This window comes from Rhinopithecus roxellana, chromosome 9 (genome assembly GCF_007565055.1).
Source record: "Rhinopithecus roxellana isolate Shanxi Qingling chromosome 9, ASM756505v1, whole genome shotgun sequence".
NCBI lineage: Eukaryota > Metazoa > Chordata > Mammalia > Primates > Cercopithecidae > Rhinopithecus > Rhinopithecus roxellana.
In genome coordinates this window covers 17,465,385-17,491,357 of record NC_044557.1, presented here as the reverse complement: position 1 = coordinate 17,491,357, position 25,973 = coordinate 17,465,385, and positions in this window count along the sequence as shown.

The following is a 25,973-nucleotide window of genomic DNA, read 5'->3' as shown; positions in this document are numbered from 1 at the left end:
ATCAAAAAGCTTATCCACCATGATCAAGTGGGCTTCATCCCTGGGATTCAAGGCTGGCTCAACATTCACAAATCAATAAACGTAATCCAGCATATAAACAGAACCAAAGACAAGAACCACATGATTATCTCAATAGATGCAGAAAAGGCTTTTGACAAAATTCAACAGCCCTTCATGCTAAAAACTCTCAATAAATTCGGTATTGATGGAACGCACCTCAAAATAATAAGAACTATTTATGACAAACCCACAGCTAATATCATTCTGAATGGGCAAAAACTGGAAAAATTCCCTTTGAAAACTGGCACAAGACAGGGATGCCCTCTCTCACCACTCCTATTCAACATAGTCTTGGAAGTTCTGGCTAGGGCAATCAGGCAAGACAAAGAAATCAAGGGTATCCAGTTAGGAAAAGAAGAAGTTAAATTGTCCCTGTTTGCAGATGACATGATTGTATATTTAGAAAACCCCATTGTCTCAGCCCAAAATCTCCTTAAGCTGATAAGCAACTTCAGCAAAGTCTCAGGATACAAAACTAATGTGCAAAAATCACAAGCATTCTTATACACCAGTAAAAGACAAGCAGAGAGCGAAATCAGGAACGAACTTCCATTCACAATTGCTTCAAAGAGAATAAAATACCTAGGAATCCAGCTTACAAGGGATGTCAAGGACCTCTTCAAGGAGAACTACAAACCACTGCTCAGTGAAATAAAAGAGGACACTAACAAATGGAAGAACATACCATGCTCATGGATAGGAAGAATCAATATCGTGAAAATGGCCCTACTGCCCAAGGTCATTTATAGATTCAATGCCATCCCCATCAAGCTACCAATGAGTTTCTTCACAGAATTGGAAAAAAACTGCTTTAAAGTTCATATGGAACCAAAAAAGAGCCCGCATTGCCAAGACAATCCTAAGTCAAAAGGACAAAGCTGGAGGCGTCACGCTACCTGACTTCAAACTATACTACAAGGCTACAGTAACCAAAACAGGATGGTACTGGTACCAAAACAGAGATATAGACCAATGGAACAGAATAGAGTCCTCAGAAATAATACCACACATCTACAACCATCTGATCTTTGACAAATCTGAGAGAAACAAGAAATGGGGAAAAGATTCCCTATTTAATAAATGGTGCTGGGAAAATTGGCTAGCCATAAGTAGAAAGCTGAAACTGGATCCTTTCCTTACCCCTTATACGAAGATTAATTCAAGATGGATTAGAGACTTAAATGTTAGACCTAATACCATAAAAACCCTAGAAGAAAACCTAGGTAGTACCATTCAGGACATAGGCATGGGCAAGGACTTCATGTCTAAAACACCAAAAGCAACGGCAGCAAAAGCCAAAATTGACAAATGGGATCTAATTAAACTAAAGAGCTTTTGCACAGCAAAAGAAACTACCATCAGAGTGAACAGGCAACCTACAGAATGGGAGAACATTTTTGCAATCTACTCATCTGACAAAGGGCTAATATCCAGAATCTACAAATAACTCAAACAAATATACAAGAAAAAAAACAAACAACACCATCAAAAAGTGGGCAAAGGATATGAACAGACATTTCTCAAAAGAAGACATTCATATAGCCAACAGACACATGAAAAAATGCTCATCATCACTCGCCATCAGAGAAATGCAAATCAAAACCACAATGAGATACCATCTCACACCAGTTAGAATGGCAATCATTAAGAAGTCAGGAAACAACAGGTGCTGGAGAGGATGTGGAGAAATAGGAACACTTTTACACTGTTGGTGGGATTGTAAACTACTTCAACCATTATGGAAAACAGTATGGCTATTCCTCAAGGATCTAGAACTAGATGTACCATATGACCCAGCCATCCCACTACTGGGTATATACCCAAAGGATTATAAATTAGTCTACTACAAAGACACATGCACACGTATGTTTATTGCAGCACTATTCACAATGGCAAAGACTTGGAATCAACCCAAATGTCCATCTGTGACAGACTGGATTAAGAAAATGTGGCACATATACACCATGGAATACTATGCAGCCATAAAAAAGCATGAGTTTGCGTCCTTTGTAGGGACATGGATGTAGCTGGAAACCATCATTCTTAGCAAACTATCACAAGAAGAGAAAACCAAACACCGCATGTTCTCACTCATAGGTGGGAACTGAACAATGAGATCACTTGGACTCGGGAAGGGGAACATCACACACTGGGGCCTATCATGGGGAGGGGGGATGAGGGAGGGATTGCACTGGGGAGTTATACATGATATAAATGATGAATTGATGGGTGCTGACGAGTTGATGGGTGCAGCACACCAACATGGCATAAGTATACATATATAACAAACCTGCACGTTATGCACATGTACCCTAGAACTTAAAGTATAATAAAAAATAAAAACAAAAATAAAAATAAAAATAAAAAATAAAAAATAAAAAAAAGTATTTTTCTAGTTTTTATGGTAGGATATTCAGTTTTTCACTGTAGTCCTCAGTTGGCTCCAAAATGTCCCCTCGCAAATTCTACAAAAAGAGTGTTTTCAACATGCCTAATCAAAAGAAAAGTTTACCTATGTGAGCTGAATCCACACATCACTAAGCAGTTTCACAGACAGATTCATTCAAATATGTATTGCAGGATACTCAGTTTTTTACTATAGACTTCAGTTGGCTTTGAAACGTCCCTTCACAGATTCTAACAAAAAAAAAGTCTTTCCAAGCAGCTGAATCAAAAAAAGGTTTAACTCTCTGAGCTGAATCCACACATCACAAGGCAGTTTCACAGATATCTTCTTCCTTGTTTTTATTGAGTTATATTTGGTTTTTCTCTATAGGCATCAGTGGGGTGTAAAATATTCCTTTCCACATTCTACAAAGAGAGTGTTTCCAACCTTCTGAGTCAAAAGGAAGGTTTATCTCTGTGAGTTATGTGCACACAGAAGAAAGTAGTTTCACAGAGATCTTCTTTCTACTTTTTAACCCTGGATATTCAGTTTTTCACCATGAACTTTAGTGGGTTTCAAAATGTTCCTTCACAGATTCTAAAAAAAAAAAAAAAACTGTTTCAAATCTGCTAAATCAAAACAAAGTTTTATGTCTATAACCTGAATCCACACATCACAAAGCAGTTTTGCAGATAGCTTCTTTCTAGTTTTTATCACAGTATATTTAATTTTTGACTATAGGCCTCAGTGGGCTATGAAATGTCCCTGTGAAGATTCTTCAGAATTGTGTTACCACCTGCTGAATCAAAACAAAGGTTTGTCTCTGTGAGGTGAATCCACACAGCACAAAACAGTTTCACAGATAGCTTCTTTCTAATTTTTATCATGGGATATTTGATTTTTCACTATAGGCTTCATCGGGCTTCGAAATATCCCTTGGCAGATTCTACAATAAGAGAGTTTCCAACCTGTTGAATCAAAAGAAAAATTTATCTCTGTGAGTTGAATGCACACCTCACAAAGCAGTTTCACAGATAGCTTCCTTATAGTTTTTATTGCGGAAAATTTTGTTTTTCACCATAGGCTTCAGTGGGCTGCTCAATGTCCTTTCACATATTCCAGAAAAACTGTTTCCAACCTGGTGAATCAAAAGAATTAACTCTTTGAGCTGAATCCACACATCACAAACCACTTTCACAGATAGCTTCTCTGTTGTTTTTACACAAGATATACCAATTTTCATATGGTCTCAGTGGGGTCCAAAATGTCCCTTCATAAATTCTACAAAAGGAGTGTTTCTAACTTGTTTAATCAAAAGAAAGATTTAACCCTGTGAGCTGAATCCACATATCACAAAGTAGTTTCACTTAGAGCTTCTTTATAGTTTTTATCACAAGATATTCAGTTTTTCACTACAGATCTCAGTGGGTTCTGAAATCTTCCATCGCAGATTCTACAAAAAAAAAAAAGTGTTTCACAACTGTTGAAACAAAAGAAACATTTAACTCTGTGAGCTGAGTACACACAACACAAAGAGGTTTCAAAGATAGCTTCTTTCTAGTTTTTATAGTGTGATATTTGTTTTATCACTACAGGCTTTCATGGGCTCCAATATGTCCTTTCACAGATTCTATAAAAAGAGTGTTTCCAACCAGCTGAATCTAAAGAAAGGTTTAACTCTGTGAGCTGAATGTACACATCACAAAGAGTCACAGATAGCTGTTTTCTAGTTTTTATTGTGGTATATATGGCTTTTCACTATATACCTCATTGGGCTCTGAAATGTCCCTTCACAGATTCTACAAAAATGTTTTCCCAGCTTGCTAAATCAGAAGAAAGGTTTAACTTTGTGAGCTGAATGTACACATCGCAAAGCAATTCCACAGATAACTTGTTGCTAGTTTTTATCACAGGACATTCTACTTCTCACTATAGGTCTCAGGTGCCTCTGAAATGTCCCCTCACAGATTCTACAAAAAAGATTGCTTCCAACTTGCTGAATCAAAACACAGGTTTAACTGTGTGAGCTAAATCCACAAACAACAAATCAGTTTCACAGATAGCTTCTTTCTAGTTTTTATCACAAGATATTCGGTTTTTCATTATAGGCTTCACTGGGCTCCTAAATGTTTCTTTCCCCCCCACCCCCAGATTCTACAAAAAAGGTGTTTCCTACCTGCTGAATCAAAATAAATGTTTAACTCTCTGAGGTGAATGCAAATATCACAAAACAGTTCCACAGATAGCTTATTTCTAGTTTCATCGAGGGATATTCAGTTTATCATTACAGGCCTCAGTAGCCTACGAATTGCCCCTTCGCAAACTCTACAAACAGAGTGTTTCCAACCTGCTGAATTGAAATAATGGATTAACTCTGTGAGCTGAATCCACAAATCACAAAGCAGTTTTCACAGAGAGCCTCTTTCTAACTTTCATCGTGGGATATTCTGTTTTTCACTATAGGCCTCAGGGGTCTCTGAAATGTTTCTTCACAAATTGTAAAAAACAAGTGTTTCCAACTTGTTGAATAAAAAAGAGGTTTAACTCTGTTAGCTGAATGCACACATCACAAAGCAGTTTCAAAAATACCTTCTTTCAAGTTTCTATCACGTGATATTCAATTTTTCACTGTAGACCTTAGTGGGGTCTAAAATGGCCTGTCACAGATTCTACAAAAATGGTATTTCCAACTCTCTTTATCAAAAGGAAATTGAATTCTGTGAGCTGACTCCACTTATCACAAAGCAGTTTCACAGATAGCTTCTTTATAGCTTCTATCATGGGACAATCGGTTTTTCACTATAGGCCTCAGTGGACTTTTAAATGTCCCTGTGCTGACTTTACTAAAAGAGTGATTCCAGTCTGCTGAATCAAAAAAAAAGAAGTTTTAATTCTGTGAGCTGAATGCACACATCAGAAAAAAATTTAATAGACACGTTCTTTCTAGTTTTTATCACGGAATATTTGATTTTTCACTATAGTCTTTAGTGGGCTCTGAAATGTTTCTTCACTGATTCTACAAAAAGAGTATTTCCAACCTGCTAAATGACAAGAATGGTTTAACTCTGTGAGCTGAGTCCACACATCACATAGCGGTTTTACAGATTACTTCTTTGTAGGGGTGTGTGTGTGTGTGATATTCAGTTTTTCACTACAGGCCTCAGAGGGCTCTGAAATGCTCCTTCACAGATTCTACAAAGAGTGTTCTCCATCTGCTGAATCAAAAGAAATGCTTAACTCTTTTAGCTGAATCCACTCATCACCAAGAAGTATCACATATAGCTTTTTTCTACATTTTATTGTTAGATATTTGACTTCACCCTATAGGCTTCAGTGGGCTCTGATATTTCACATTGCAGGTTCTACAAATAAACTGTTTCCAATCTGCTGAATCAAAAGAAAGGTTTAATTCTGTGACCTGAATCCACACGTTACAAAGCAGTTTCACATATAGCTTCTTTCCAGAATTTATCATGGGATATTCGATTTTATGCTACAAGCTTCTGTGGCCTTTGAAATGTCCCTTTGCAGATTCTATAGAAAGAGTGTTTCCAACCTGCTAAATCAAAAGAAAGGTTGAACTCTGACAGCTGAATCCACACATAACAAAGCTGTTTCACAGATAGCTTCTTTCCAGATTTCATCACGGGATGTTCTGTTTTATGCTACAAACTTCGGTGGGTTCTGAAAAGTCCCTTCTCAGATTCTACAAAGAGAGTGTTTCCATCCTGCTGAATGATACCAAGGTTTAACTCTGGGAGCTGAATCCACACATCACAAAGCAGTTTCACAGATAGCTTCTTTGTAGTTCTTAGCATAAAATATTTGTTGTTTTCACTATAGGCCATGGTAGCCTATGAAATGCCCCTTTATATATCCTACAAAAAGAGTGTTTCCAACCTGCTGAATGAAAAAAAGGTGTAACTCTGTGAGTTGAATGCAAACATCACAAAACAGTTTCACTGATAGCTTCTTTCTAGTTTTTATCACGGGATATTCAATTCTTCACTATAGGTCTCAGTGGACTCAGACACGTCCGTTTGCAGATTCTACAAAAAGAGTTTATCCATCCTCCTGAAACAAAAGAAAGGTTAATCTCTAGGGCCTCAATCCATACACTACAAAGCAGTTTCACAGTTAGCTACTTTCTAGTTTTTGTCATGGGATATTCTGTTTTTCACGATAGCCCTTTCTGAGCTATGGAATGTCTCTTCACAAATTCTACAAAAAAAGTGTTTCCAACTTGGTGAATCAAAACAAACAGAACAAAAACCAAACAAAACAAAAACACGTGTAACTCTGTGAGCTGAATGCACCCATCACAAAGCAGTTTCACAGATAGCTCCTTTTTAGTTTTTATCATAGGACATTCAGTTTTTCCCTGTAAGCCCAAATGGATTCCAAAATGTCCCTTTGCAGATTCTACAAAAAGAGTGAATGAAAGGTTTAGTACTATGTGCTGAATGCACACATCACAAAGGAGTTTCACAGATAGCTTCTTTCTAGTTTTTATCACAGGATATCAGGTTTTGTACTATAGGCATCAGTGGGCTACAATATATCGTTTCTCAGATTCAAACAAAACAGTGTTTCCAACTTGTTGAATCAAAAAAAAAAAAAGGTTTAACTCTGTGAATTACATGCACACATCACAAAGAAGTTTCACAGATAGCTTCTTTCTCATTTTTATAATGGGATATCTGGTTTTTTGCTATAGGTTTCAGTGGGCTCTGAAATATTTTTTCACAGATTCTACAAAAAGAGTGTTTTCAACTCTTTGAATTAAAATAAAGTTTTAAATTTTGGAGCTGAATGCATACGTTGCAAAGGAGTTTCACAAATAGCTTCTTTCTCATTTTTCTCTTGGGTATTCTATTTTTCACTACAGGTCTCAGTGATGTCTCAAATCTCCTTTTGTGGATCCTACAGAAAGAATGTTTCCAACCTGCCCATCAAAAGAAAGTTTTAATTCTGTGTGTTGAATGCAAACATCAAAAAACCATTTCAAAGATAACTTATTTATAGTTTTATTGTGGGATAGTTATTTATTTTACTATAGGTCTCAGTGGGCTTCAAAATGTCCCTTTGCAGATTCTAAAAAATAAACATTTTCAACTGCTGAATCATAAGAAACATTTAACTCAGGAAGCTGAATCCACACATCACAAAGCAGTTTCACAGACAGCTTCTTTTGACATTTTATTATGGAATATTTAGTTTTTCTTCATTATACACTTTAGTGGGCTCCTAAATGTCTTTTCACAGTTTCTACAAAAAGATGGTTTCCAATCTTCAGAAACAAAAGAAAGGTTTAGTCTGTGAGAATTATGCAAACATCACAAAATAGTTTCACAGATAGCTTCTTTCTAGTTTTTATTTTAGGATGTTCTGTTTTTTACTATATTCATAGGCCTCAGTGGCCTATGAAATGCCCCTTCCCAGATTCTACAAAAACAGTGTTTCCAAACTGCTACAGCATCAAAAGAAATGTTTAACTCTGAGAGCTGAATGAAAGCATCACCAAACAGTTTCACAGATATCTTCTTTCTAGTTTGTGTCACAAGATATTAGATTTTTTAATATAGGCCTGAGTGGGCTCTGAAATTTCCCTTTGAAGATTCTACAAAAAGAGTGTTTCCAATCTGCTGAATCAAAAGAAAGTTTTAACTCTATAGGTGACTGCACATATCACAAAGCTGTTTCACAGATAGCTTCTATTTTTTACTGCGGGATATTTAGTTTTTCACTATAGGCCTCAGTCAGCTCTGAAATGTCCCTTCTTAGATTCTACAGAAAGAGTTTTCCAACATGATGAATGAAAAGAAATATTTAACTCTGTGCACTGAATTCATAGATTGCAAGGCAGTTTCACAGACAATCTCTTTCTAGTTTTGATAGTGAAATATTTGATTTTTCACATTAGGCCTCAGGTGATCCAAAACGTACCTTCACAGATTCTAGAAAAATAGAGTTGCCAACCTGGTGAATGAAGTAAAAGAGTTAATGTTGTGAGCTGAAACCACACATCACAAAGCAGTTTCACTAATAGCTTCTTTCTAGTTTTTATAATGAGATATTCGGTTTTTCATTATAGGCCTTAGTGGACTCTGAAATGTTTCTTTGCAGATTCTGCAAATAGTGTTTTTCCAACCTGCTGAATCAAAAGAAAGGTTTAATTCTGTGAGCTGAATGTACACATTACAAACGGTTTCACAGATAGCTTCTTTCTAGTTTTTATTTTGGGATATTTGGTTTTTCAGCATCAGCTTCGTTGGGCTCTGAAGTGACCCTTCAAAGATTCTAAAGAAAGGTTTAACTCTGTGAGCTGAATGTGCACATCACAAAGTAGTCACAGATAGCTTCTTTCTAGTTTTTATTGCAGTATATTCAGCTTTTCACTATAGGCCTCAGTCGGCTCTGAAATGTCCCTTTACAGGTTATACAAAAAAGTTTTTTCAACTTGCTACATCAAAAGAAAGGTTTAACGTTGTGAACTGAATGCACTCATCACAAAGCACTTTCACAGATAACTCATTTCTACTTTTTATTGTGTAATATTCTGCTTCTCACTATAGGCCTCAGATGCCTCTGAAATGTTCCTTTGCAGATTCTACAAAAAGAGGGCCTCCAACTTGCTGAATCAAAAGAAAGATTTAATTGTTTTATCTGAATCCACACGTAACAAATAAGTTTCACAAATAGCTTATTTCTAGCTTTTTTCATGGGATATTCGGTTTTTCACTATAGGCCTCACAGGGCTCCTAAATCGTTTTCCTAGATTCTAAAAAAAAGATTGTTTCCAGCATACTGAATTGAAGGAAATGTTTAACTCTCTAAAGTGAATGCAAACATCTCAAAACATTTCCACAGATAGTTTCTTTCCAGTTTTATCGTGGATTAATCATTTTTTCACTACAGGCCTCACTAGCCTACAAAATGCCCCTTTGTAGATTCTACAAAATGAGTGTTTCCAATCTGCTGAACCAAAATAAAGGATTAACTCTGTGTACTGAATCCACACATGGCAAAGCACTTTCACAGATATCTTCTTTCTATCTTGTATCACAGGATATTCAGTTTTTCACTATATTCCTCAGGGGGCTCTGAAATATTTCTTAGCAGATTGTACAGAAAAAGTGTTTCAAACCTTTCAAAAAATTAAAAGGTTTAACTTTGTGAGTTGAATGCACACTTCACAAAGCAGTTTCACAGATAGCGGCTTTCTAGTTTTTTTTGTGGGATATTCAGTTTTTCCTTTAAGATTGAGAGGGCTCTGAAATGTCCCTTTGTAGATTCTACAAAAAGATGGTTTCCAACGTACTGAATGAAATCAAAGGTTTAACGCTGTGCATTGAATGCACACATGACAAAGAAGTTTCATGGATAGCTTCTTTCTAGTTTTCATCATGAGGTATCTTGTTTTATACTATAGGCCTAGGTGAGTTCTGAGATGCTTTTTTGCAGATTCTACAAAATAAGTGCTTCCAAGTTGTTAAATCAAAAGTAAGGTTTAACTCTGTGAGCTGAAGGCATGCATCACAAAGCAGTTTCACAGATAGCTTCTTTCTAATTTTTATTGCGAGATATCTGGTTTTTCACTGTAAGTTTCAGTGGATTCCAAAACGTTCCTTCATAGACTCTACAAAAAGAGCATTTCCAACCTTTTGAATTAAAAGAAAGTTTTAAATCTTGGAGCTGAAGGGACACTTCACAAAAAGGTATCACAGATAGCATTTTTCTTGTTTATATCGGGGTATTCCAATTTTCACTATAGCCTCAGTGAGGTCTGAAATGTCCCTTCGTGGATTCTACAAAAAGAGTATTTCCAACCTGCTAAATAATAATTTTAAAAAAGTTTAACTATATGAGCTTAATCCACACAACATCAGGAAGCAGATTCGCAGATTTTTTCTCTGTAGTGTTGATCACAGAATACTCAGGTTTTCACTATAGTTCTCAGTTGGCTCCAGAATGTCCTTTCACAAATTTAACAAAAAAGTGTTTCCACTTTTTTGAATGTTGAATCAAAAGAAATGTTTAACTCTGTTAGCTGAATGCACACATCACAAAGCAGTTTCACAAATAGCTTTTTCTTAGCTTTTATCATGGGTTTTCAGTTTTTCAATATAGGAATCAGTGGGCACCTAAATATCCCTTTGCAGCTTCTACAAAAAGAGTGTTTCCAACCTGCTGAGTCAAATGAAAGGTTTAACTCTGTGAACTCTGTGAGTTGAATGCAAACAGCACAAAAACAGTTTCACAGAGAGCTCCTTTCTAGTTTTTATCACGTGATACTTTATTGGTCACCATAGGCATCTGTGGCCTACTAATGCCTCTTCACAGATTCTACAAAAATTGTTTCCAACCTGCTGAATTATAAGTAAGGTTTCATTCTGTGAGCTGAATTCAAACATCATGAAACAGTTTCTAGATAGCTTCTTATTTTCATCACAAAATATTTGCTTTTTCGATATAGGACACAGTGGGCTTTGACATGTCTGTTTGCAGATTCCTTAAAAAGATTGGTTCCAACCGCTGAATCAAAAGAAAGGTTTAACTCTGTGAGTTGAACGCACACATCAGTTTCACAGATACTTTCATTTTAGTTTTCATCGTGGGATATTTGATTTTTGCCTATAGGCATTAATGACCTACAAAATGCCTCTTCACAGATTTTACAAAAAGTGTGTTTCCAAACTACTGAGTTAAAATGAAAATTTGAATTTGTGAGCTGAATGCAAATGCCACAAAACAGTTTCACAGTTAGTTTTTCCTTAGGTTTTATTATGAGATATTCTGCTTTTCACTGTTGGTTTCAGTGGGCTCCAAAATGTCCCTTTGCAGACTTTACTAAAACAGTGTCTTCAACCTGCCAAATCAAAATAAAGGTTTAACTCTGGAAGCTTAATCCACACATCACAAAGCAGTTTCATATAGCTTCTTTCTACTTTTTATCATGTGATATTCATTTCTTCACTATAGATCTCAATAGGCTTCAAAATATCCCTTTTCAAATTGTAAAAAAAAAAAATGTTATCAACCTGCTCAATCAAAAAAAAAAGGTTTGGGGGGGCGGAGCAAGATGGCCGATAAGGAACAGCTCCAGTCTCCAACTCCCAGCGCGAGCGACACAGAAAACCAGTGATTTCTGCATTTTCAACTGAGGTACTGGGGTCATCTCACTGCGGAGGGCCAGACAATCGGTGCTGGCCAGCTGCTGCAGCCCGACCAGCGAGAGCTTGAAGCAGGGCGAGGCATTGCCTCACCCGGGAAGCGCAAGGGGGAAGGGGATCCCTTTTCCTAGCCAGGGGAACTGAGACACACAACACCTGGAAAATCGGGTAATTCCCACCCCAATACTGCGCTTTAAGCAAACGGGCACACCAGGAGATTATACCCACACCCGGACGGGAGGATCCCATGCCCACAGAGCCTACCTCATTGCTAGCACAGCAGTCTGTGATCTAACTGCAAAGGAGAAGCGAGGCTGGGGGAGGGGCGTCTGCCATTGCTGAGGCTTAAGTAGGTAAACAAAGTCGCTGGGAAGCTCGAACTGGGTGGAGCTCACAGCAGCTCAAGGAAACCTGCCTGTCTCTTTAGACTCCACCTCTGGGGACAGGGCACAGCTAAAAAACAACAGGGGAAGCAGCAAAGGCCTGTGCAGACGTGAACGACTCTGTCTGAAAGCTTTGAAGAGAGCAGTGGATCTCCCAACACGGAGGTTGAGATATGAGAATGGACAGACTGCCTGCTCAAGCGGGTCCCTGACCCCTGAGTAGCCTAACTGGGAGACATCCCCCACTAGGGGCAGTCTGACACCCCACATCTCACAGGGTGCAGTACACCCCTGAGAGGAAGCTTCCAAAGTAAGAATCAGACAGGTACACTCGCTGCTCAGCAATATTCTATCTTCTGCAACCTCTGCTGCTGATACCCAGGAAAACAGGGTCTGGAGTGGACCTCAAGCAATCTCCAACAGACCTACAGCTGAGGGTCCTGACTATTAGAAGGAAAACTATCAAACAGGAAGAACACCTATACCAAAACCCCATCAGTACAGTCACCATCATCAAAGACCAGAGGCAGATAAAACCACAAAGATGGGGAACAAGCAGGGCAGAAAAGCTGGAAATTCAACAAATAAGAGTGCATCTCCCCCTGCAAAGGAGCGCAGCTCATTGGCAGCAACGGATCAAAGCTGGTCAGAGAATGACTTTGACGAGATGAGAGAAGAAGGCTTCAGTCCATCAAACTTCTCAGAGCTAAAGGAGGAATTACGTACCCAGCACAAAGAAACTAAAAATCTTGAAAAAAGAGTGGAAGAATTGATAGCTAGAATAATTAATGCAGAGAAGTTCATAAATGAAATGACAGAGATGAAAACCATGACACGAGAAATACATGACAAATCCACAAGCTTCAGTAACTGACTCGATCAACTGGAAGAAAGAGTATCAACGATTGAGGATCAAATGAATGAAATGACGCAAGAAGAGAAACCAAAACAAAAAAGAAGAAAAACAAATCAACAAAGCCTGCAAGAAGTATGGGATTATGTAAAAAGACCAAATCTACGTCTGATTGGGGTGCCTGAAAGTGAGGGGGAAAATGGAACCAAGTTGGAAAACACTCTTCAGGATGTCATCCAGGAGAACTTCCCCAACCTAGTAGGGCAGGCCAACATTCAAATTCAGGAAATACAGAAAACACCACAAAGATACTCCTTGAGAAGAGCAACTCCAAGACACATAATTGCCAGATTCACCAAAGTTGAAATGAAGGAAAAAATCTTAAGGGCAGCCAGAGAGAAAGGTCGGGTTACCCACAAAGGGAAGCCCGTGAGACTAACAGCAGATCTCTCGGCAGAAACTCTACAAGCCAGAAGAGAGTGGGGGCCGATATTCAACATTCTTAAACAAAAGAAATTTAAACCCAGAATTTCATATCCAGCCAAACTAAGTTTCATAAGTGAAAGAGAAATAAAATCCTTTATAGATAAGCAAATGCTTAGAGATTTTGTCACCACCAGGCCTGCCTTACAAGAGACCCTGAAGGAAGCCCTAAACATGGAAAGGAACAACCGGTACCAGCCATTGCAAAAACATGCCAAAATGTAAAGACCATCGAGGCTAGGAAGAAACTGTATCAACTAACGAGCAAAATAACGAATTAATGTCATAATGGCAGGATCAAGTTCACACATAACAATATTAACCTTAAATGTTAACGGACTAAATGCTCCAATTAAGAGACACAGACTGGCAAACTGGATAAAGAGTCAAGACCCATCAGTCTGCTGTATTCAGGAGACCCATCTCACATGCAGAGACACACATAGATTCAAAATAAAGGGATGGAGGAAGATCTACCAAGCAAATGGAGAACAAAAAAAGCAGGGGTTGCCATCCTAGTCTCTGATAAAATAGACTTTAAACCATCAAAGATCAAAAGAGACATAGAAGGCCATTACATAATGGTAAAGGGATCAATTCAACAGGAAGATCTAACTGTCCTAAATATATATGCACCCAATACAAGAGCACCCAATTTCATAAAGCAAGTCCTTGGAGACTTACAAAGAGACTTAGACTCCCATACAATAATAATGGGAGACTTCAACACTCCACTGTCAACATTAGACAGATCAACGAGACAGAAAGTTAACAAGGACATCCAGGAATTGAACTCATCTCTGCACCAAGCAGACCAAATAGACATCTATAGAACTCTCCACCCCAAATCAACAGAATATACATTCTTCTCAGCACCACATCGCACTTATTCCAAAATTGACCACATAATTGGAAGTAAAGCACTCCTTAGCAAATGCAAAAGAACAGAAATTATAACAAACTGTCTCTCAGATCACAGTGCAATCAAACTAGAACTCAGGACTAAGAAACTCAATCAAAACCGCTCAGCTACATGGAAACTGAACAACCTGCTCCTGAATGACTACTGGGTACATAACGAAATGACGGCTGAAATAAATATGTTCTTTGAAACCAATGAGAACAAAGATACAACATACCAGAATCTCTGGGACACATTGAAAGCAGTGTGTAGAGGGAAAATTATAGCACTAAATGCCCACAAGAGAAAGCTGGAAAGATCTAAAATTGACATTCTAACATCACAATTAAAAGAACTGGAGAAGCAAGAGCAAACACATTCAGAAGCTAGCAGAAGGCAAGAAATAACTAAGATCAGAGCAGAACAGAAAGAGATAGAGACACAAAAAACCCTCCAAAAAATCAATGAATCCAGAAATTGGTTTTTTGAAAAAAATCAACAAAATTGACAGACTGCTAGTAAGACTAATAAAGAAGAAAAGAGAGAAGAATCAAATAGACGCAATAAAAAATGATAAAGGGGATATCACCACCGACCCCACAGAAATACAAACTACCATCAGAGAATGCTATAAACACCGCTACACAAATAAACTAGAAAATCTAGAAGAAATGGATAATTTCCTGGACACTTACACTCTTCCAAGACTAAACCAGGAAGAAGTTGAATCCCTGAATAGACCAATAGCAGGCTCTGAAATTGAGGCAACAATCAATAGCCTACCCACCAAAAAAAGTCCAGGACCAGATGGATTCACAGCTGAATTCTACCAGAGGTACAAGGAGGAGCTGGTACCATTCCTTCTGAAACTATTCCAATCAATAGAAAAACAGGGAATCCTCCCTAACTCATTTTATGAGGCCAACATCATCCTGATACCAAAGCCTGGCAGAGACACAACAAAAAAAGAGAATTTTAGAACAATATCCCTGATGAACATCGATGCAGAAATCCTCAATAAAATACTGGCAAACCGGATTCAGCAGCACATCAAAAAGCTTATCCACCATGATCAAGTGGGCTTCATCCCTGGGATGCAAGGCTGGTTCAATATTTGCAAATCAATAAATGTAATCCAGCATATAAACAGAACCAAAGACAAGAACCACCTGATGATCTCAATAGATGCAGAAAAGGCTTTTGACAAAATTCAACACCCCTTCATGCTAAAAACGCTCAATAAATTAGGTATTGATGGAATGTACCTCAAAATAATAAGAGATATTTATAACAAACCAACAGCCAATATCATACTGAATGGGCAAAAACTGGAAAAATTCCCTTTGAAAACTGGCACAAGACAGGGATGCCCTCTCTCACCACTCCTATTCAACATAGTGTTGGAAGTTCTGGCTAGGGCAATCAGGCAAGACAAAGAAATCAAGGGTATTCAGTTGGGAAAAGAAGAAGTTAAATTGCCCCTGTTTTCAGATGACATGATTTTATATTTAGAAAACCCCATTGTCTCAGCCCAAAATCTCCTTAAGCCGATAAGCAACTTCAGCAAAGTCTCAGGATTCAAAATTCATGTGCAAAAATCACAAGCATTCTTATACACCAGTAACAGACAAACAGAGAGCCAAATCATGAATGAACTTCCATTCACAATTGCTTCAAAGAGAACAAAATACCTAGGAATCCAACTTACAAGGGATGTCAAGGACCTCTTCAAGGAGAACTACAAACCACTGCTCAGTGAAATAAAAGAGGACACTAACAAATGGAAGAACATACCATGCTCATGGATAGGAAGAATCAATATCGTGGAAATGGCCATACTGCCCAAGGTTATTTATAGATTCAATGCCATCCCCATCAAGCTACCAATGAGTTTCTTCACAGAATTGGAAAAAACTGCTTTAAAGTTCATATGGAACCAAAAAAGAGCCCGCATTGCCAAGGCAATCCTAAGTCAAAAGGACAAAGCTAGAGGCGTCACGCTACCTGACTTCAAACTATACTACAAGGCTACAGTAACCAAAACAGGCATGGTACTGGTACAAAAACAGAGATATAGACCAATGGAACAGAACAGAGTCCTCAGAAATAATACCACACATCTACAGCCATGTGATCTTTGTCAAACCTGAGAGAAACAAGAAATGGGGAAAGGATTCCCTATTTAATAAATGGTGCTGGGAAAATTGGCTAGCCATAAGTAGAAAGCTGATACTGGATCCTTTCCTTACTCCTTATATGAAATTAATTCAAGATGGATTAGAGACTTAAATGTCAGACCTAATACCATAAAAACCCTAGAAGACAACCTAGGTAGTACCATTCAGGACATAGGCATGGGCAAGGACTTCATGTCTAAAACACCAAAAGCAATGGCAGCAAAAGCCAAAATCGACAAATGGGATCTAATTAAACTAAAGAGCTTCTGCACAGCAAAAGAAACTACCATCAGAGTGAACAGGCAACCTACAGAATGGGAGAACATTTTTGCAATCTACTCATCTGACAAAGGGCTAATATCCAGAATCTGCAAAGAACTCAAACAAATATAAAAGAAAAACACAAACAACCCCATCAAAAGTGGGCAAAGGATATGAACAGACATTTCTCAAAAGAAGACATTCATACAGCCAACAGACACATGAAACAATGCTCCTCATCACTCGCCATCAGAGAAATGCAAATCAAAACCACAATGAGATACCATCTCACACCAGTTAGAATGGCAATCATTAAAAAATCAGGAAAAAACAGGTGCTGGAGAGGATGTGGAGAAATAGGAACACTTTTACACTGTTGGTGGGATTGTAAACTAGTTCAACCATTATGGAAAACAGTATGGCGGTTCCTCAAGGATCTAGAACTAGTAGTACCATATGACCCAGCCATGCCACTACTGGGTATATACCCAAAGGATTATTAATCATGCTGCTATAAAGAGACCTGCACATGTATGTTTATTGCGGCACTATTCACAATAGAAAAGACTTGGAATCAACCCAAATGTCCATCTGTGACAGACTGGATTAAGAAAATGTGGCAGATATATACCATGGAATATTATGTAGCCATAAAAAAGGATGAGTTTGTGTCCTTTGTAGGGACATGGATACAGCTAGAAACCATCATTCTTAGCAAACTATCAGAAGAAGAGAAAACCAAACACCGCATGTTCTCACTCATAGGTGGGAACTGAACGATGACATCACTTGGACTCGGGAAGGGGAACATCACACATCGGGGCCTATCATGGGGAGGGGGTAGGGGGAAGGGATTGCATTGGGAGTTATACCTGATATAAATGAATTGATGGGTGCTGACCAGTTGATGGGTGCAGCACACCAACATGGCACAAGTATACATATGTAACAAACCTGCACATTATGCACATGTACCCTAGAACTTAAAGTATAATAAAAAATTTTAAAAATATACATATATATGTAAAAAAGGTTTAACTCAGGAAGTTTAATGCACACTTCACAAAACAGTCTCACATATAGCTACCTTCTACTTTTTATCTTGGGATATTCGTTTTTTCACTATAGGCCAGTGACCAACAAAATGCCCCTTTGCAGATTCTACAAAAAGAGCGTTTCCATCCTGCTGAATCAAAAGAAAGGTTTAACTCTCCAAGCTCAATGCAAACATCACAACACAGTTCCAGTTGCACAGATAGCTTTTTTCTAGTTTTTATTGCAGGATATTTGGTTTTATCTATAGGCCTCAGTGGCCCATGAAATGCCCCTTCACAGATTCTTTAAAAAAAGGGTGTTTCCAACCTGCTGAATCACAAGAAAGGTTTAACTCTTTTAGCTGTATGTATATATCACAAAACAGTTTCACAGATAGTTTATTTATAATTTTTATCACTGGATATTCAATTTTTCATTACAGGACTCAGTGGGCTCTGAAATGTCCCTTTGCAGATTCTACAGGAAGAGTGTTTCCAACATGCTGAAACAAAAGTAAAGTTTATCTGTGTGCGTTGAATGCACCCATCACAAAGAAGTTTACAGATAGACTCTTTCTAGTATTTTTCACAGGATATTTGGTTTTTCAGTATTGGCCTCAGTGTGCTCTGAAATGTCCCTCTCAGATTCTGCAAAAAAAAAAAAAAAAGTGTTTCCAACCTGCTGAATCAAAAAAGGGTTTAACTCTATGAGCTTTATTCACACATGATGAACAGTTTTACAGATAGCTTTTTTTGTCTTGATCACAGGTTATTCAGTTTTTCACTCTGGGTCTCAGTGGGTTCTGAAATGTTCCTTTGTAGATTTTATTAAAAAGTGTTTCCAACATGTTGAATCAAGAGAAAAGTTTAAGTCTGTCAGCTGAGTGCACACATCAAAGCAGTTTCACAGATAGTTTCTTTCTAGCTTTTATAGTGGGATATATTTTTTTTAATACAGGCATCAGTGGGCTCCTAAATGTTCCCCCACAAATTCTACAAAAAGGGTGTTTCCAACCTGCTGAATCAAATGAATGGTTTAACCCTGTGAGCTGAATGCAAACATCACAAAACATTTTCACACATATTCTATATTTTTTTTATTGTGGAATATTCTGTTTTTCACTATAGGCCTTAGTGGCCTACAAAATGCTTTTTTGTAGATTCTATAAAAACAGTGTTTCCAAACTGCTGAATTTTAAAGTTTTAACTCTGTGAGCTAAAAGTACACATTAAAAAGCAGTTTCACAGATAGCTTCTTTCTAGTTTTCATCTTGGGATATTTGGTTTTTCACTATAGGCCTCAGTGGGCTTTGAAATGTCCCTTTGCAGATTCTGCAAAAACAATGTTTCCAACCTGCTGAATCAGGAGAAAGGTTTACCTCTGTCAGCTTAATGCAAACATCAAGAAAGAGTTTCACAGGTAGCTTCTTACTAGTTTTTATCATAGGATATTCAGTTTTTCACTATAAGCCTCAGTGACCTATGAAATGCCCCTTCCCAGATCCTACAAAAAGAGTGTTGCCAACCCCTGCTGATCAAAAGAAAGTTTTGACTCTGTGATCTGAATGCAAACATCACAAAACAGTTTCACAGATAGCTTCTGCCTAGTTTTTATCATGAGATATTTGGTTTTTCACAACAGGCCTTATGAAATGCTTCTTTGTAGATTCTACAAAAAGAGTGTTTCCAACCTGTTGGATCAAAATAGAAGATTAACTTTGTGAGATGAATGCATATACCACAAAGCAGTTTCACAGGTAGCTTCTATCTAGTTTTTATTGAAAGATATCCAGTTTTTCACAACAGGCCCCAGTGGGCTCTGAAATGTCCCATCACAGATTCTAAAAAAAACTGTGTTTCCAACCAGCTGAATCAAAATAAAGGTTAATCTAATTGAACTGAATGCAAACATCACAAAACAGTTTCACAGGATAGCACATTCTAGTTTTTATTGTGAGATATTTGATATTTCACTAAAGGTTTCAGTGGGCTCCAAAATGACCCTTCACAGATTCTACATAAAGAGTGCATCCAACCTCCTGAATGAAAATAAAGGCTTAAGTCAGTGAGTTAAATGCACCCATCAAAAAGCAGTTTCACAGATAGCTTTTTTCTAGCTTTTATCCTGGGATGTTTGGTTTTTCACTAAATGTCTAAGAGAGCTATGATATGTCCCTTCGAATATTCTACAAAAAAAGTGTTTTCAATCTGCTGAATTAACAAATGGTGTAATTCTGTAAGTTGAATGCAATCATCACAAAGCAATTTCACAGATAGCTTCTTGCTGTTTTTTATCACAAGATATTTGATTTTTCACTCTGGGCCCCAGTGGGCTCTGAAATATTTCTTTGTATTTTCTACATAAAGAATGTTTTCAGTTTTCAGAATCAAAAGAAAGGTTTAGCTCTGTGAGCTGAATCTACACATCACAAAGCAGTTTCACGTATTGCTTCTTTCTATTTTTTATAACGGATATTCAAGTTTTCACTGTATGCCTCAGTGCACTATGAAATGTCCCTTCACAGAGTCTCAAAAAAGAGCACTTCCTTCCTGCAGAACCAAAAGAAAGGCTTAACTCTCTGAGCTGAATGCCCACATTACAAAACAGTTTCACAGATAGCTTATTTCTAGTTTTTAACATGAGATTTTTTTTTCACTAAAGGCCTCAGTGGGCTCTGAAATGTTTCTTCTCAGAATCTACAAATAGAGTTTCTCAATCTGATGAATGAAAAGAAAAGTTTATCTCTATGAGTTGAATCCACTCATCACAAAGCTGTTTCTCAGCTTCTTTCTAGTTTTGATCATGAGATATTCAGTTTTTTATATTAGTTTTCAATGCACTCCAAAATGTCCCATCACAGCTTCTATAAAAGGAGTGTTTCAAAACTGCTGAATCAAAATAAATATTTAACTCTGTGAACTGAGTTCACACACCCCAAAACAGATTCACAGATAGCTTCTTTCTAGTTTTCATCAATAATAGTCTATTTTTTCATATAAACCTTAGTGGGCTTTGAAATGTCCCTTTGCGGATTCTACAAAAAGAGTGTTTTTAACCTGCTGCATGAAGAGAAATGCTTAACATTGAAAACTGAATTTCCACATCACAAAGAAGTTTCACAGACAGCTTCATTCTAGTTTTTATCACAGGATGTTTGGTTTTTCACTATAGGCCTCAGTGGGCTCTGAAATGTCTCTTTGCAGATTCTACAAAAAGAGCATTTCCAACCTGCAGACTCAAAAGAAAGGTTTAACTAGGTGAGCTTAGTCCACACATCACAAAGCAGTTTCACAGTACCTTCTTTCTTGTTTTGATCATGAGATATTCTCTTTTTCACTTTAAGCCTCAGTAGGCTCTGAAATTTCCCTCCACTGATTTCACAAGGAGAGTGTTTCCAACCTGCTGAATGAAAAGAAAGATTTAACTCTGTGAGCTGAAGCCACACATCACAAAGCACTTTCACAGATAGATTTTTTCTAGTTTTTATCGGTGGACATTTGGTTTTTCACTATTGGCCTCAGTTTCTCTGAACTGTTTCTTCTCAGATGCTGCAAAAGGATTGTTTCCAAATTGCTGAATTAAAAGACAGGTTTAACACTTTGAGCTATATCCACACATCAAAAAGAAGTTTGACAGGTAGATTTTTTCTAGTTTTTATTGTGGGATATTTGGTCATTCACTATAGGCCTCAAGGGGTTTGAAATGTCCCTTAGCAGATTCTACGAAAAGAGTTTTTTAAGCCTACTGAATAAAAAGGAAGGTTTAAGTCTGTGTGCTGTATGTGCACATCACAAAGTGGTTTCACAGATAGTTTCTTTTTTGTTTTTATCACAGGATATTCCATTTATTTATATACGCCTCAGAGGACTTTGAAGTGTTCTTTCACATATTTACAAAACAGTTACACAGATAGGTACTGTCTAGTTTTTATCATGGAATATTTGGTTTTTCTCTATAGGCCTCAGTGGGCCCCAAAATGTCCCTTCACAGAATCTACAAAAAGAGTGTTTCCACCTTACTGAATCAAAAGAAAAGTTTAACTCTGTGGATTGAATCCACACATTACAAAGCAGGTTCACAGATAGGTTCATTCTAGTTTTTATCGCAGGATATTCCATTTTTTAATATAAGCCTCAGTGGGTTTTGAAGTGTTCTCTCACAGATTTACAAAGCAGTCACACAGATAGGTACTTACTAGTTTTCATCGCTGAATATTTTGTTTTTCACTATAGGCCTCACTGAGCTCCTAAATGTCCCTTCACAGAATCTACAAAAATATGTTTCCAACTTGCTGAATCAAAAGAAAGGTTTAACTCTGTGAGTTGAATCTGCACATTACAAAGCAGGCTCACAGATAGGTTCTTTCTAGTTTTTCCTCATGGGACATTCCGTTTTTCAATATAAGCCTCAGTCGGCTCCAAAATGATTCTTCACAGATTATAAAAAAGAGCTTTTGCATCCAACTGAATCTAAAGTAACGTTTAAATCTGGAAAGTTAATGCACACAACACAAAGCATTTTCACAGATAGCTTCTTTCTAGTTTTTGTTGCAGGTTATTTTGTTTCTCACTATAAGTGTTAGTGGACTCCAAAATGTTTCTTCACAGATTCTACAAAAAGAGAGCCTCCAACCTGTTGAATCAGTATAAAGTTTTAAATCTGTGAGCTGAATCCACACATCACAAAGCAGTTTTACAGATAGATTATTTCTAGTATTTATCCTGATATATTCTGTTTTTCAATATAGGCCTCAGTGTGCTCTGAGATACACCTTCTCAGATTCTACAGAAACACTGTTTCCATCCTGCTGAATCAAAAGCAAAGTTTAACTTCATGAAATGAATGCACACATCGCAAAGAAGTTTCAAAGATAGTTTCTTACTAATTTCTATCACTGAATATTTTGTTTTTCATTATAGGCCTCAGTGGACTTCAAAATAACTCTTCACAGATTGTGCAAAAAGAGTATTTCCAACCTGCTGAATCAAAAGAAATGTTTAACTCTGAGCTGAATCCACACATCACAAAGCAGCTTCACAGATACCTTCTTACTATTTTTTATCTTGGGACTTTTTTTTTAAAAATGTAGGGCTCAGTGTGCTCCAAAATGTTCATTCCTACATCCTTAAAAAAAAGTGTTCCCAACCTATTTAATCAAAAGATAGGTTTAACCCTGTGAGCTGAATCCACATGTCTTGAAGCAGTTTTATGGATATCTCTTCTCTAATTTTTATCCTAGGATATTTGGTTTTTCACTATAGGCCTCAGATTCTACAAAAAGAGTGTTTCCAACCTGGTGAATCAAAAAATTTAACTCTGTGAACTGAATTTACACATCACAAAGCAGTTTTTCAATTTCTTTTGCTTTTTTATCATGAGAAATTCAGTTTTTCACTATAGGCCAAAGTGGTCTCCGAAATGTCCTTTGCATAGTCTTAAAAAAGAATGTTTCTCCTTAGCTGAATCAAAGAAACGTTTAACTTTTTGAGCTGAATGCACAATCACAAACCGTTTTTACAGATAGCTTCTATCTAACTTTGATTGCAACATTTTATTTCTCGCTTTAGGCATCAGCAGGCTCAAAAATATACTGTCACAAATTCTAAAAAAAGAGTGTTTGTAACCTACTGAATTTAAAAAAGGTGTAGCCCTGTGTCCTGAATCCACACATCACAAAACATTTTCCCAGATAGGTTTTCTCTAGTTTTTATCATGGAGTATTCCGTTTTTCACTGTAGGACTCAGTGGGCTCTGAAATTTCCATTTGCAGATTCTACAAAAAGAGTGTTTCCAAACTGCTGAATCAAAAGAAAGATTTAACTCTGTGAGCTGACTCCACACTTCACAAAGCACTTTCACAGACAGCTTCTTTCTAGTTTTTTTATCATGGGATAGTCAGTTTTTCACAACAGACCTCAGTGGGCTCTGGAATGACCTTTCACATATTCTACAAAAAGAGTGTTTCCAACCTACTGCATGAAAGAAAAAGTTTAACTCTGAGAAATGAATTCCCACACCACAAAGCAGTTTCACAGATAGTTACTTTCTTGTTTTTTTTTTATTGGAGGATATTTGTTTCTTCACTTTAGGCCTCAGTGGCTTCCTAAAAGTCAATTTGCAGATCGTAAAAAAAAGAGGGTTTCCACTCTTAATCTACTTAATCCACTGGTTAATCTAATAAAAAAGGTTAACTCTGTGAGCTGAATCCACACATCACAAAGCAGTTTCATAGATGACTTATTTCTAGTTTTTATAGCATGATAACTCAATTTTTCATGCAGGCTCCTTTGGGCTTTAAAATATCCCTTCACAGACTCTACAGAAAGAGTGTTTTCAACCTGCTGAATCAAAATAAGTCAAAGAAAGTTTTAATTTTGTGAGCTGAATCCACACCTCACAAAGCAGTTTCAAACATAGCTTCCTCCCATTTTTATTGTGGGATATTCACTTTTTCACTATAGGTCTCAGTGGGCTCTGAAATCTTCATTTTAGCTTTTAAAATAAGAAATTTTTTCACCTGCTGAGTATAAAGGACTCTTTAACTGTGCGACTTGAATCTACACATAACAGAGCAGTTTCACAGATAGCTTCTTTCTAGTTTTATTGTGGAATATTCAGGTTTTTCACCACAGTCCTTTGTGGGCTCTGCAAAGTACCTTCAAAGATTCTAAAGAAAAGATTGTTTCCCACCTGCTAAATCAAAAGAAACATTTTACTGTGTGAACTGAATGCACACATCACAAAGCATTTTCCCAGATAGGTTCTTTCTAATTTTATCAAAGGATTTTTGGTTTTTAGCTATATTCTTCAGTGGCCTCCAAAATGTCCCTTCACAGATTCTAAATAAAGAGGGTTTCAAACCTGCCAAATTAAAAGAAATGTCTAACTTCGTGAGCTGAATCCACACATCACAAAGCACTTTCACAGATAGCTCCTTTTTAGTTGTTATCGTGAGATATTCTGTTTTTCACTATAAGTCTCAGTGGACTATGAAATGTCCCTTTTCAGATTCTACATAAACAGTGTTTACAATCTACGGAGTCAAAAGAAAATTTTAACTATGTGAGCTGAATTCACACGTCACATGATTCTTCACAGATTCTACAAAATAGTTTTTCCAACTTCCTGAATCAAAAGAAAGGTTCAACTCTGTGGGCTGAATGCACACATCACAAGCAGTTTCACAGATAGCTTATTTTTAGCTTTTATCGTGAGATTTTTGGTTTTCCACTATAGGAATCAGTGAGATCCAAAATGTCCCTTTGCAGATTGTACAAAAAGTGTATTTCCATCCTGCTGAATTAAAAAGAAAAAAAAAAAGGTTTAACTCCTTGAACTGAATGCACACATCACAAAGCTGTTTAACATACAGCTTCTTTTTTGTTTTTATCATGGGATGTTCTGTTTTTCACTGTAGGCCCCAGTGGCCTTTGAAATGTCCTTTGCCGATTCTACAAAATGAGTGCTTGCAACCTGCTGAATCAAAAGAAGGGTTTAACTCTGTGAGCTGAGTCCACATATAGCTAAGTAGTTTCACATACAGCTTCTTCCTAGTTTTTATGTGGGGATATTCAGTTTTTCACTGTAGGCCTCAGTGAGTTTCCAAATGTCTCTTTGCAGATTCTACAAATAGAGTTTTTCCAATATGCTGAATCAAAAGAAAAGTTTAACTCTGTGAGATGAATGCACACATCTCAAATCAGTTTCACAGATAGCTTCTTCCTACTTTTTATTGTGGGATATATATATATATATAATATCTTTATATAATATATAATAATTTTATATAATATATATATTTATATACACATATATTATATTTTTTTACTATAGGCCTCAGTGGGCTCAGAAATGTCTTTTTCCAGATTCCACAAAAAGAGTGTTTCCAACCTGCTGCATGGACAAAAAGGCTTAACCCTGAGAACTGAATCCACACTTCACAACCAGTTTCACAGACAGCTTCTTTCTAGTTTTTATTTCTTCTATCTAGTTTATCTAAACTTCTATCTAGTTTATTTATCAGAGGGCTCCAAAATAAATGTACTTTCACAGAATCTGCAAAGAGAGTTTCCAGCATAGTAAATCAAAAGAAAGGTTTGCCTCTGTGAACTGAATGTACACATCACAAAGCAGTTTCACAGATAGCCTCTTTCTAGTTTTTATCATTGGGTATTCTGTTTTCTACTATAATCCTTAGTGGGCTCCGAATTGTCCCTTCACAGATTCTACAAGCAGAGTGTATCTAACCTGTTGAATGAAAA